Below are 15,552 nucleotides of genomic sequence, written 5' to 3'. Positions count from 1 at the left end.
ATGTTGCTTGTCCTCAAGAAACCAAAAATAAGATAGGACTAATTGGGAGAGAAAAATACATCAGGTTTCAGAGTTGTCAATGAGCTCAGTTCTAATTACTGAATGGGGCTATTAACACATTATTTCTGAACAGCTTTAGCATCTCACTTTCCTTTGAAGCTCAGAAATATTGGCACCTTTTGGAACTAGAATTCGAATGATATTATTGATTCTCTTCTTTTTAATTTTTCTTGATTCTTGAACACAGCTTTTTCTTTTGGTGCTTTGCACCTTTTGAGCCTAGCTGTGACTCCAAGCGTTTTGTTTTCAAGTATTACCACCTAATAGATAAATGCCACAAGCACTTAACTGGGGGGAATCCTTTAGATTCAAATTTAGCTTTGCTTAAATTCCCAGACAGTGGTGCTCAGAGTTCTTAAGCGTACTCTGTATAGCTTTGGATCACGACTTTAAATGCTCAATCTCAAGTTTTTCTTGACACCTTCACACCACAAGCATATTGTTAGGGATAGCAACTCATTTAAGCTTTTTAGGCCAATGTTAACCCTCCTAACCATTGATACTCAAATCCTTGGACCCTTGTTCTTTCAATTTTTTTCTTTTTCTTTTTGTTGTTTCTTTTTCTTCAAGAATAAATCTTTTTGATATTTCAGAGAATCAATAATACTTCTCTAAATTCACTGTTCTTCAAGAGTCAACATCCTCAACCTCAATATCAATTATGCACAGTTAATTCATACATTCAAAAAATAAAGGTAAGGCCACCACATCAAAGCAATTGGAATAACATATGATATTACTCGAAACCTTGTGCATCTTTTCTATTCCTTTTTCAATAAATTTTTCTTTTAAGCTTGATGTGAGATACATAAAGCAACTTAAAATGAAACAAAGAAAAGAAAATAATATTAGAAAAGAATGAAATTCTAAATGTGATCAAGCTCTCGAATAGAAAACAGATAATAAAGTAAAGTACAAAGAAAACGGAGATATAATAGGTAAAGGGAGAATGAAACTTGACCACCTCAGTGATGGTGGTCACTGCTCCCTTCGGAGAATCCTCTGGAGTGTTTAAACTGCTCAATGTCGCGCACCTATCTCAGCTGCTCCTCTCCATGCTCCTTTGATCTTCCATCATCTGATGGAGGATGGCAAACTGGTCTTAATGTTCTATCCTCAGTTGATCAAGAGATGAAGTCAATTCCCCTAGAGATGTGTTCAATTAATCCCAATAGTCACGGAGAGGGAAGTACATCCCTTGAGGCATCTCTGGGATCTCCTGTGGAGGTGACAGAATGGGCTCTTGCTGTGGTCCGTGTGCAGCCTCCCTGACGTGCACTGATGATCGGACTTTTGCTAGTAAAGAATTCACAATAAATTCTCGTTGCTAGTATAGTTTATAAACTAACAATAATCCTTTCATACAAAAACTTGTTTGTCACTTAAGCAAATCCAATAAAAATAAACCGAAGTATTTAAACCTCGGGTTGTCTCTCAAGAAATTGCAGGGAGGTGTAGTTATTATTGGTTATGGAAAAGTATCTTTTTGGGGTTTTGAATAAGGAACAAGAAAAGTAAATTTCAAGGTAAATTAATAACCAGAAAAGCTCTTGGCAAGGTAAGAGAACTAGACGTCCTATCCTAGTTATCCTTATCAATTGGGATGAGAATTGTCCATTGCTCCCACTTAGTTAACGTCTAACTATGAAGAAAAGTCAAGTGGACCAATCAATTTGATTCCTCAAGTCTTAGTCAACTCCCAAAGAAAGACTAGCTTTAGAGGGATCCAAATCAACCATCAACGTTCAATTATCAATCAACAAAGGAGTTTGATAACTCAAGAGTCTCCAATTACTCAACCAAGGCCAAGAGCATAAAAATCTAACTTAAAACCCTCCCAAGCATTTTATCTAACACTTGGAAGGCACAACATAAAAATATAGAAAAGTAATAAGAGATAATAAATTTCAAATAACCAATTGAAAGCATCAATAACATAAATTGAAGAAAGCAATCATAAATATGAAATACTTCAAATTGTATTAAATAGAAAAGGAAATCTAACATGAAGAATTCATAAATTAAATTAGGAAAATAAATGAACCAACAAGAGAAATAGATAAACTAAAGGACTAAAACAAATAAGAGTAGAAGAAAAACTTAATTAAAGGAACATTGAACCTGAAATTGAGAAGAAATAAACCTAAAACTAAGAGAAATCCTAAGACCTAGAGAGAGGAGAGAGCCTCTCTCTCTCTCTAGAAACTACATCTAAAACCTAAAATTATGAATTATGAATATTGTGTGAATGAATGATTCCCCCACTCCGCAGCTTCTAATCTGGGTTTTTCGGGCTTGAAACTGGGCCAAAAACAGCCCAAAAATCGCAGGGGGCGAATTCTGATACACTGACTTTTTGCAGATGCACACATGTACGTCGCTTATCTTCAGAGAAACTATGGCAAATTATCTATCATTACGAAGCTCCGAATGTTATCTTTCTAACTCAACTGAAACCACCTCATTTGGACTTCTGTAGCTCAAGTTATGATCGATTGAGTGCGAAGAGGTCAGGGCTGACAGCTTAACAATTCCTTCAGTTTTCTTCTATTCCTGCCCTATAAACCCTGAAATCACTTAACACACATATCAAGGCATCGAATGGTAATAAGAGAGGATTAAACATAGCAATTTTAAGGTCAAAGAAGCATGTTTTCAATCATAGCACAAAATTAGGAAGGAAAATGTAAAACATGCAAATTCTATGAATAAGTGTGAGAATAGTGGATAAAATCCACTCAATTAAGTACAAAATGTACCACGAAATAGTGGTGCATTATGTACCATACCCCTTCTTGTGATAGGTCTTTCCTTATCAATTAGGGTATCCCCTCCTCTGCGAACTCCAGCTGCATTGCATAGGCAATAAATGACGTGAGGGAACGCTAGCTTGCTTGGGTGGAGGCTTTTTTGGCTACCTTGTAGATTTCCTGAGGTATTACCTCGTGCACCTCCACCTCATTCCTGAGAATGATGCAGTGGATCATCATTGCTCTCTCAATTGTAACCTCAGAGTGGTTACTTGTGGGGAGGATGGAGCGTTAGATGAGCTCCAACCATCTTCTGGCCACGGACTTAAGGTCAAGCCTACCTAGTTGGTAGGGCTTGCCTTGTGTGTCCCTCCTCAATTGAGCTCCAGCCATACAAATATCAGCAAGAACTTGCTCCAGTCTTTTGTCAAAGTTGACCCTTCGAGTGTAAGAGTGCGGGTCACGTTGTGACCGAGGCAATTGCAGCGCCAATCTCACACTCTCAGGGCTAAAATTTAGGATTTGCCCCCTGACCATGGTGTGCTAGTTTTTGGGCTTTGGGTTCATACTAGTGTCATGTTTTTTGATGAATCAAGCATTGGCGTAGAATTCTTGTACCATTAATACTCCCACTGCTGAAATGGGATTGGCCAGAATTTCCCAATCTCTTCTCCAAACTTGGTGTAGGATCTCCGGATACTCATCTTCCTTAAGCCTAAAGGAGACCTCAGGTATCATTCTTTTCTGCCTCACCACGTCAAAGAAGTGGTCTTGATGTGCTTTGGTGAAGAATCTTAAATTTTCCCAAGGTTTGGAAGCAGAAGCGGGGGATTTTCTTTTTCTCTTTCTTGAGGATTCTCTGATTTTTTGTGCCATGGAGATTAGGAATAGAAAGCAAAAAGCGGAGCTTTCCAACACCAAACTTAATAACTTTTTTCGTCCTCGAGCAAATAGTAATAAAAGAAAAGAAAAATAGCAGAAGAAGGAGAGGGGTGGGTTCGGTCATATAGGAGGGAAAATAGAGGGGGAGGGGGAGTTTGGATTTGAAGTGGATGGGATTGGTGGAAAAAGAAAGTGATATGATTTATGAATGGGTATTGGGAAGAGAGAAAGTGGGTTGCGAGAATCAAGGAAAATGATGGGGATGTGATGGATGAATGGGGATGGAATATTGGGTGTAAGAGGAGAGAGAAAGAAAGGAATGAATGAAAGGTAGGGTAGGTGGAAGTTGGGTGGGACCCACTGGTTTCTTAAAGCTTCGAATTTGAATGCCCATGCTCCCTCCCTGGGTGTTCAACACCAGGTTTGGGCGTTGAACGCCAGGGGTAGACCTCTCTTTTTTTAATGTATGGTGGGGCGTTTAACGTCCAAATGGGACCAAAAATTTGGCCCTGGGTGCTCCTGAATGGGCGTTGAACGCCCTTGCTTCCTCCCCTTTCTGGTGCTAGGTGCCAGTTTTGGCATTCAATGCTAGTAAAAGGTACCTCTAGGGTGTTCTGTTTTCACTCCTATGCATTTCTGCTTCTATTCTAGGTGCTACACATGATCACAAACGTTAAAAAGAAGAGGAAAACTATGGAAATTAATAGAAAATAAAATAATATGAAATCAAGCTAAAATGAAAGAAAGAAAAAGTACTATACGTATGGTTGGATTGCTTCCCAACAAGTACTTCTTTACCGTCATTAGCTTGACGGACAGCTCCTTTACGGAGGTTGATAGGGGCTCAAAGCTTCACCCCTCATGATGAACTTCCTCCCTGTTCTCTCATTGATCAACTTAACATGCTCCAGAGACAGGATCCAGTTCATTGTATGTGGAATGACTGGACTTCTAGTGAAGACAACTCGCATGCCAGGTGAGAAGTCTTCAATTGGGATCTTCTTGTTCCGTCAGCCCTTGGGTACTTTCTTCTTAGTACCTTCCTCCTCAGTGGTTAGTGGTGGCTGCCCAACACCAAACCTAGGTTTGATGTCTGGGGGCTCTGTAAGGCTCTGCACTGAGAGAGAAGGCTAAAATACTAAGTGTTGCACAGTAGTACCTCATTTATCCAAGAGAGAGTGAGGGTTGGGAATCTTAAACAGGATATGATCCTCCCAAAGCCTCAGAATCACTCTCCTTTTTCTACATCAATCAAGGCCTTTGCAGTAGCTAGGAAGGGTCTTCCAAGGATGATGGAGTTATTCCTGTCCTCCCCAGTGTCAAGTATCATGAAGTCTACAGGGAGGTAAAGGCCTTCTACCATTACAAGGACGTTTTCACCAAGCCATATGCCCGTTTCAGGGACTTATCTGCCATCTCCAGATTCTGGTGGGCTGCACCTCTTAGATCCCCAGCTTCCTCATCACAGAGAGGGGCATAAGGTTGATGCTTGAGCCAAGGTCGCACAATGCCTTCTCAAAAGTGATGGTCCCTATAGTACAGGGAATAAGGAAGCTTCCGGGATCTGACAGCTTTTGAGGCAGCTTCTTTTGGACTAGGGCGCTGTATTCCTTAGTTAGCACCACCATCTTATCTCCCTTCAGGGCCGTCTTTTCAGAGATAGCACTTTTCAGACAGGCCATATAAGGGGGTTTCTTCTCCAACACCTCATCAAAAGAGATATTGACTTGCAACTTCATGAGGACTACCAAGAACTGAGCAACTTGCTCATCCTCAGGCTCCTCTTGCATGTTTGGAGAGGGTTGTTCTTCAGGCTCCTCCATCTTCATAGGGACGTGCACGGTGACACTCCCAGTCTCCTTCTGAGCCTTGATCTCCTTCAGTTCCTCAGTAGCAGGTTCCTCCTTGGGTTCGGCCTCAGCTTCCATAGTGAAGGCCTTGCACTCTTCCCTTGGATTCACCTCAATATTACTTGGAAGAGTGTTGGAGGGTGCCTCGGGTATCCTCTTGCTCAACTGACTGATCTGTATCTCTAAATTCCGAATGGAAGACCTAGTTTCTGCCATAAAATTATAAGTGGTCTTGGAGAGGTTAGAGACTATGGTAGCCAGGTCAGAGAGGCTCTGTATGGTCGTCTCTATCTACTGCTGAGAGGGTTGGAACTGTCTATTGTTGAACCTAATCTAGTTAGTTCCTCCCTGATTATTGTTGAAGCCTTGTTGAGGCCTCTGCTGATCTCTCCACCCGAAGTTGGGGTAATTCCTCTATTTCTGATTGAAAGTATTCGAATAGGGATTGTTATTGGAGTTTCTGGAGGAATTTTCCATGTAGTTGACTTCCTCCATGGTGGTCCAAGCGTTGTCACCAGCGTCCCCTTCATAAGCTGCCTCTTGAGAATTGGTAGCTGAGCTCTGCACTCCACTCAAGTACTGGGAGATCATGTTGATCTGCTGGGACATGAGCTTATTCTGTGCCAAAATGATATCCAGAGTGTCCACCTCCATGACTCCTCCCTTCTGAGTAGCCCAGTGTTCACAGGATTCCTCTCAAAAGGGTACATGTATTGGTTGTTGGCAACCATTTCAATGAGCTCCTGCACCTCCTCAGGCGTCTTCTTCATGTGGTGTGAGCTACCAGCCGAGTGGTCCAGTGACATCTTAGACATCTCAGAGAGGCCATCATAGAAGATATCCAACATGGTCCATTCTGAGATCATGTCTGAAGGGCATCTCCTGGTCAGCTGCTTATACCTCTCCCAGGCTTCATAGAGGAATTCTCCCTCTTTTTGTCTGAAAGTTTGGACCTCCACCCTAACCTTACTCAGCTTCTGAGGTGGAAAGAACTTGGTCAGAAATCCATTGACCACCTTCTCCCATGTGTCTAGGCTCTCCTTAAGTTGAGAATTCAGCCATAGCCTTGCTCTATCCTATACAGCAAAGGGGAAGAGTATAAGCTTGTAAACCTCCGGGTTCACTCCATTAGTCTTGACAATATTACAGATTTGTAGGAAATCAGATATGAACTTGTTGGGGGTCCTCCTGCAGGAGTCCATGAATCTGGCAATTCTGTTGTACTAGAGTGACCAGTTGAGGCTTTAACTCAAAGTTGTTTGCACCAATGGCAGGGATGGATATGCTGCTCCCATAGAAGTCAGATGTGGGTACAGTATAAGAGTCAAGGACCTTCCTTACGTCTCCTCTATCGTTTGGATTATCTGCCATTGCTGTATCTTCAGCTTCTTGCTCAAGAGATTCCGTAAGATTTCTTCTGGCTCTGCTATCTTGAGCTTGTTGCAAACGCCGCCTCATGTTCCTGCTCATAAACAAGAAGAAACAAACCAAGAAAAGAGAAAGAAGGGAGTTTCTATGTCAGAGTATAGAGGGCTCCTTGTTAGAATACTTTAATAAAAATATCAAATGAGATAAAGTATTGAGAATAGAGATGGGAGGTTTTGTTCAAAAAGTTTTTTTTAAAGAGTTTTCGAAAATAAAAGAAAAAGAAAAGTTAAGAGATTTTTCAAAAAAGAAAAAAAGAAAAGAAAAATTAAAGAGACACCAAACTTTTAAAATTAAAATAAGATAAAGCATGATTTGAAATTTAAGATGCAATTTTAGAAAATTAAAAAATCAATTAAAGATTTTGAAATTCAAAAATTAGGAAGAAAAAGTCAAGAGAAAGAAATAAGATATGATAAGAAAATCTTTTGAAATTCAAATTTGAAAGAAAGAAAAACTAAAGAAACGCCGAACTTAAAATTAAAACAAGATAAAAAAATAATTAATTAAAAAGATTTGAAGATAAAGATAGAAGATTTGGTTTTAAATTTTTTTCAAAAATTAAAAGGGAAATGTTAAATAAAGATTTTGAATTTCAAAATTTAAGAAAGAAAAACTAAAGAGACTCTAAACTTTAAAATGTGAATTTAAAATAAAGATAAGATAAGATAATAGAATTTGAAAATCAAAGAAAAAAAAGGAAAAAAATAAAGATCAAAGATTAAGAAAGATAACAAGATGTGATTAAAAAAATTAGATTAAATAAAAAAATTACTTACGGGACACCAAACTTAAAATTTGAAATCAAGATAAGAAAAAGATAAAGAAATTTTCAAAGAGTCAAAGGAAAAAATTTTTTGAAATTCGAAAAGAAAAAGAAAACACTAAAGAAATACCAAACTTAAAAATTTTGAAATCAAATAACACTAATTTTGAAAAAAAAATTGAGAGAGAAACACTAAAAGAAACTAAACGTAAAACTTTAGAAATCAAACAAGGGAAAAACACCTAAGAAAAAAATCAAACAAAAGAAAATAAAAGGTAAAAACAAGATAGAAATCGAAAGTTCAATAAGGAAAACAAGATCAATTTTTGAAAATCAAGAAGAAATAATTAAACAAAAGCGAGTAAAAGTACCTAATCTAATCAACAAGACGACCGGTAGTTGTCAATCACGAATAATCCCCAGCAACGGCGCCAAAAACTTGGTGGGCAAAAACTAAACTCGCACAACTTCACCGGCAAGTGCACCGGGTTGTCCAAGTAATACCTCAGGTGAGTAAGTGTTGATTCTACGAGGATTGTTGGATTGAGCAAGCAATAGTTGTCTTGCAAGACTTAGTCAGGCGAATAGAAAGAGAGTTGTTGTTGTTGTTGTTGAATTCGCATAAACAAGAAAGTAAAGAAAAGCAATTAAAGATTGGTAAAGAGATAATATATGAAAGCAATTAAGGCCTCTGAGGTGCTTATCCTTCTGGATTAATCCTTCTTACTCACTATTCTAACAATGAGTGATTCATTCCATGGCAAACCATTGATGACTAAAACCTAATGTCTTAGCGAGTTAATCTCCCCTGACCTTACTAAAATGCCACAAACAAGGTCAATTCTTTCAGATTGGAGGGTGAAGCTCAGAAATCTAGTTTAGCATCACAAAAACCTCAATTACCCAAAGCTAACCAGATTATATGTCACATATCTAATTAGCCCAGATAAATTGCGATTTAGGAGGAGTGCTTTCAAGCTGTAGCCCAAGTGAGATAACTCTGTCGAGAATCACAACTGCTTGTGTAAAATAAGGGGTCATACTGTCATTCCACCCCAGATTCATAGGATTAAGAATGAAAACAACACCTTAGAATTGAAACAAACATTAATTGAAATAGAATAGTAATAGTATTAATCCATAGAAATAAGCAGAGCTCCTAACCTTAACCAGGAGGTTTAGTTACTCATGCCTTACAAAAGTAAAAGACGATATGAAAATAATGTTCAGTGCTTCCCTAAACCTTAGTGATATCCTCTTTAAATAGGAAATACTAATCCTAAAAGATGTTAATTTAAATTTGAAAGTTACAAAGATAAAATTAGATAAGCTAAGGAGTCCTAAAATTCACTTTGGGCCCACTTTGGTTGTGTGCTTCGGTCAAGCCTGGCATTCAACTTGGGATATGGGCGTTAAACGCCCATTAGGGGGTGAGCTCCCTGGCTGGCGTTGAACGCCAGTTTTGGGCGTTCAACTTGGGAGGTCAGTCATTCTTGGCCGTTAAACGTTAGCTGTGAATGGCAGTCATTTTGGACAAAGAGTATACACTATTATATATTGATGAAAAGCTCTAGAAGTTAGCTTTCCAACACTATTGAGATCATGCCAATTAGACCTCTGTAGCTCGAGATATGTTTGTTGGAATGCACGGAGGTCAGCATTGACTGCATCTGCTATACTTTCTTTGTCTCTGAACAAGATTCTGCCAAATTCGCCCAAAAATCACCTAAAATCATAGAAATAATACAAAAACTCAAAGTAGCATCCAAAGGATGAATTTTGCACTAAAACATACTAAAACCTAATAAAATATAACCAAAAACACTGAGAAATTGCTATAAAAAAAGGGTACAAAATGCTCATGCATCACTCAATTAGTTATTTTCTAACAATTGAAGGAAAGTTAAGTGAGCACAATTAACTCTAGTCCATAAGTCCTAGTCAATTCATGGTGAAAGACTAGATATAGTAGAGTTCATGCTAATTAGCAACCTTCAATTACCAATCAACACTAGATTCTTACAATTCAAGAGTCTCTAATTACTCAATCCCAAGGCCAAAAAAGAAAATCTACTCCATAATTATAACATTTTCTCAAATACTTGGTGCGCAATGATAAAAGACATCATGAAATTGAGAAAGCAATCCAAATTAAAGCTACCCACTATCAACAATCAACAATAACAAATCAAATAACACAAATGAAACATGAAAAATATCAATACATTATTAGAAATTAAATCCAACAAGATCCAAAATCATAACCCAAAATAACTAAGGTTACAAGAGTGCTAAGTAAAATTAGAGAAGAGGAACTACAATTATAATCATAAAAACTGAAATTAACAATGGTCTAATCCATGGATTGAAATAAAAGTGAACAAAGAACACTAAAACCTAGAGAGAAGATGGAGTTTCTCTCTCTAAAAGTCAAAACTATGTAAAAATCTAACTAATGGAATGTTGTGTTCAAGCTTCCTTCACCCCTCAGCCTCTAATCTTCGGATTGGGCTTGAAACTGGGCCAAAAAGAGCTCAAAAATTGCCCCCAACTTCATTTTTTCATGATTTTCCACTCTTTCTTGCTTATTTTTCCACTTTTTTCAATCTATCCTTGATTCCTATAATCTGAAATCACTTAACAGGCATATCAAGGCATCGAATGGAATTTAAGGAAATTAAAATTAGCATTTTTAGAGCCTAAAAAGCATATTTTTATAATTAAGTGCAATTTGGAAGAAAATCACAAAGGTATGCTATTTAAGTGAATAAATGTGAGTTTATGTGATAAAATCCATTCAATTCAAAAAAAAAAATTATCATCAAACATGGATTCATCAGTCATCAAGATCTGCATAGATATCATTAGTGGATTTCAAATTCATTTCAACACCGTTAGCTTTAACTTCATCTCTTTGAATAGTCAAATTGGTCTCTTATTTTTGCCCTTTTCTCTTGATAGAGATTTGATATAGCTTGACAAAATGTTCAGGAGTACGACATGTACGTGACCAATGATCTTTTAATCCGCATTGATAGCACAAATTTTTTACATTTTGTGAATTGTTGCTCGGAGCACGCTTTTCATGTTTATTCCACTTTCAATTATGGGTAGGAACCCTATTGTTCCATTTGCCATGCTCACGCCCACGTCTACAGTTTTGACCAATATTTTGATTGTGATTTCTTTTATGTTCACGAAATGCCGCATTCAATTCAAGGAAAGCGGTTGAGCCAGTAGGACAGATTTCATGGTTCTACATTAATAATTTATGATTTTGTTCTGCTAATAGAAGATAACTTTTTAGATTAGAATACCTTTTAAAATTCTTTTCACGGCATTGTTGTTGCAACAGCACGTTAGAAGTGTAGAATGTGGAATAAGTTTTTTCTATTAAGTCCTCATCTGTGACATTTTGGCCACACAATTTCAGTTGAAAACTTATTTTGAAAAGTGTAGAATTTTATTCACAGACTATTTTAAAATTTTGCAACCCTAAGTGTATCCACTCATAACGGGCTTTAAGCAACAATACAGTTTTTTGGTGCTCATATCTCTCTTTCAAATTTGTTCATAGTTCTTGTGGACTTTTAACAGTCAAGTATTCTACTTTCAATCCCTCATGGAGATGATGACACAAAAAATTAGTGCCTTAGCCTTATCTTTACTTGACGATTGTACCTCTTTTTTTTTGGTATCTCCAAACTTTTTGGACCAAGTGGGTTTCAACATCAAGCACCCATTCTAAATCATTTTTACCAGTTAAATAAAGAGAGGCAAATTCAAGCTTTTGAAAATTTGACATGATAGCTCTATAAAAACAAGTAAATAATTAAGAATAATAATATTAATAATACATATAAAAAGAAAAAAAGATAAGTAAAATGATAAATAAATAAAAAAATAAATAAATCAATTTTGCTTCAAAAAATTGATAAAATGTATTATTTCTTTTAAGATAGTAAAAATAATTTAAATAAACTATTAAAGTTATACATTCATGGCTGAAAATGTAAATAAAATTGTGATACTAGCACTACGAATGCTATATCTTTACTTAAAAGAATATTTATGTTTATGATTCAATTCGGGAAATGATTATGTTTATAATCAATTATTATTCACCTCTAAAAATAATTTTGTATATAATTAATTATCATTCACTTCAGGAAATGATATTAATATTAAATAAAATGTTATATTTATACAAAAAAAATAAATAATATAAATAAATCAAATAAGAATAATAATATAACAAACTAAAGAAAAAATGAAAAATTATCAAAAAAAAAGAAAGGAAAAAAATGGCATATATATATATATATATATAAAAGCATATGTATATAATTTTTTTATAAATGCGTTTTTCTTTTTTTTTTATTTTAATCCATATATACATATGCTTTTATTTTGAATTCATATATATATATATATAATTAATTAACAATGATGTTTAAGAAAATGAGAGAAAATAAAGTGAGTAGTCAGAAAAAGATAATTATTTAGTCATAGAGTAGAACTCGTGTTGATAACATGTTATGAAATAAGGATTAGGGTTTGAGAAAAGGAGGAAAGAGAATAGAAAAAATGATAGGTAATTCTATTATTGATTGTGTAAATTAGAAAACATGAGAGGGACTATTGATAGCCAAGGATCCAATTCTTAGCCAAGAGCCTAACGCCTTGCTAGGGCATCCACAATAAATATATTTAAAACAAATCTATTTTAAATAAAAATATGTTTTGAGTATGTATTCAATATATTTATTATTTAATTTAGTTTAAAATTATATAATTTTGAGTATATATATTGTTCTAGAACTATTTAAATATTTGAGAAAAGGACAAATAAGTCCCTGACCTTTTACCCCACAGACATTTTTGTCACTAACCATTGAAAAATATATTTAAATCCCTGACCTCCTTAAAAATAGGACGAATCAGTCCCTGCGTCAAAAAGCCACCGTCAGACCCAACGAAAAAGTCTGACGTGGCTCCCCTTCTGCTTACCTGGTATGACGGCTGCCAACGTGGCACGTTAGGGAGATGGAGCATTTGGAAAGTGGATAAATAAGTCTCTGGAGCCCAGAACGACGTCGTTTATATCGCTGCCTCTTATATACACTGTTACTCCTTTACTTATGTACAATGTCCATAACACCCACACAGTTGAGAGAGAATAACATTAAACCCTAAGAAGACCAACGATCAAACGCAAGACTCTGTTTCTCCCTCCAAAATCACTACCCAGACTGAGAAGTTTCCAGTGCGCATTCATTGTCGAGGAGGGAGAACCATTCAATGTTGTCTGATTTGCCGTCTTCGTCACCGGAGGTAAGAATCCATTGCGCTGCTTAGTGAGTCGATTTTCAGGTTCAATGGTTATGGAAGTATAAACTGTTTTGTGAAAGGATTGTCTGTGCATAGTGATAGTAGTGGTTAAAAAAGTATGTGCATGATTCCCGTGAGAGTGATTGAATGTTAGGGCAAAAAGAAGTTCTTGGTTGATTTCTATTTTCGTATTTTGTTTACGGACATTGCTGTTTGAGTGTACGCTTATTTGATCATTGATTTTTGTGTTTTTATTTTTGAAGATGGTTGATGTGTTTGTGGTGCCAGTTTTTCACTATGGAGGTAGTTTTGTTAGAACGAGTAATGGAACCCTTGTTTATCAAAATGGGAAGGTAGAGAAGTTTCCTGAAATGGACCTAAATTTTGTGAATTTTAGGGACTTGATCGCACTATTCAAAGGCTTGGGGTACCAATCATACAATGCAGTTTATTTGTATGATCCAATGAGTGCTGATGTTGAGTTGAGATTGCATATTTTGACGGGGGATGCAGGTATTAATGCCATGCGTGAGAACAAAATGAAGAATACAAAGACGAATGAGTTTTACCTGTACTTTGACCACCCTGTTGATGAGCCTGAGATTGTGGAGGATGGTGGAAACAAAGGTAAGAGTCCTGTGTTAGAAGAGGTTCAGAGTTCATCTTCGAATGATGGGTATGAGAGTACGGAGGATGAGCCCTACAAACCTCCACCACCCGGATTTGAAAGTGATAGTGATGATAGTGCTGCTGACAGAGGAGGCAAGAGGATTAGTAAGAGAAAGGAAAAATTTGTGTCTCCAAGTAAGGCATCTAGAAAGAAGCCAGTTGCAAAGAAGACAGGTGTGAAAAGGAACAAGAGAAGTTGGGTAAAGAAGGGACAAAACAGTAGAATGGGTGCATCTGAGGTGAAGAGAAGGCAGCAGGGTAGAACTGGGCCCAATGAGAAGCAGGCCAGGACTGGGCCCAATGAACAACAGCCCAGAAGTGATGTTGGGCCGGGCCCTAACGAAAAGCCCAACAGAGATGCATAGCCCAACATAGATCCAACTTTGAGGTTTTATGTGAGTGGGTTCCAAGATGATGATGATGATCCCATATATGACTACTATTCTGAGGATTTACACACTCCTATATCATCAGATGATGAATCCAGTAAGCAAATATTTCCTGAGTTTGATGATGAATATGCTTTTGGAGAGGGACAACTTGAATTAGGGACTAGGTTTGCAACCATAGACAAATTTAAGAAAGTTGTGAAAGACTCATTCATTGCTGAGGGTAGAGAGCTTAGGTGGATTAAGAATGACAAGGAGAGAGTTAGGGTGGGATGCATGGATGATGAGTGCCCGTGGTTAGTTCATTTGTCATACAACAAGTCATTGCAATGCTATCAGGTGAAGACTTATAAAAACGAGCACACGTGTGCTCGGGACCTGGGTAGTAACGCGGCTGATCAACATTGGATTACTAAGAAGGTGGAGAAGAAAATGAGTACACAGCCCCACATGAAAAAAAATGAGGCCGTTGACTTTCTAAGAGAGGAATTCTCACTCACTGCACATCCAAAAATGGTCTATAGAGCAGTTAAAGAGGCGAGGGAAAAGATAATGGAAAATGAGAGGGAGCAGTATAATAATGTTAGGGATTATTTGTTTGAGATTCTGAGAAGCAACCCTGGGTCCAGGGCAGAACTCTGTGTAACATCTATTCCTCAATCCCCTCCTGTGTTTGATAAGCTTTATATAGGGTTAGAGGCATGCAAACAGGGTTTCAAGAGTGGATGTAGGCCTTTGATCCACCTTGATGGTTGTTTTCTGAAGACATACTATGGTGGACAACTCCTAACAGCAGTGGCCCAAGACGCGAATAATCAATTCTATGTTGTTGCTTATGGAGTTGCAAGGTCTAAAACAAAAGAGTCTTGGAAGTGGTTTATGACTCTACTTCAGGAGGATTTGGGTGATGTGCAGACTCACAGGTGAAATTTTATATCCGACCAACAGAAGGTAACATTCATAACTCTTTACTTAGTTGGTTAATAATGCAACTGATTAGTTATTACTGGTTTCTGATTAATAATGTTTAGTTCTGCTTGCTTTTATGATTTATTCACTGATAGGGTGTGGTTAATAATGCAACTGAGTAGTGATTACTGGTTTCTGATTCATAATGTTTAGTTCTGCTTCCTTTCATGATTTGTTCACTTATAGGGTGTGGTTAATAATGCAACTGATTATTAATTATTGGCTCTGATTAGCAATGTTGAGTTCTGCTTCAGTTGGAGAGTTAGGCACTCATTAGGGTATGATTAATAATGCAACTTATTACGCATTACTGGTTCTGATTAGTGAAGATTTGTTCATGTATTGTGTTAGGGATTGCTGCCTACATTGAAAGAAGTTATGCCAAATGCCCATCACCGAAACTGTGTGATGCACATTTAGAAAAACTTTATCAACCGGTTTAAGGATTTGTATATTCGGGA

Source organism: Arachis ipaensis, chromosome B6 (assembly GCF_059453495.1).
Source record: "Arachis ipaensis isolate K30076 ecotype BB chromosome B6, ASM5945349v1, whole genome shotgun sequence".
In the NCBI taxonomy this organism is placed as follows: domain Eukaryota; kingdom Viridiplantae; phylum Streptophyta; class Magnoliopsida; order Fabales; family Fabaceae; genus Arachis; species Arachis ipaensis.
This window is presented reverse-complemented; position numbering follows the sequence as displayed.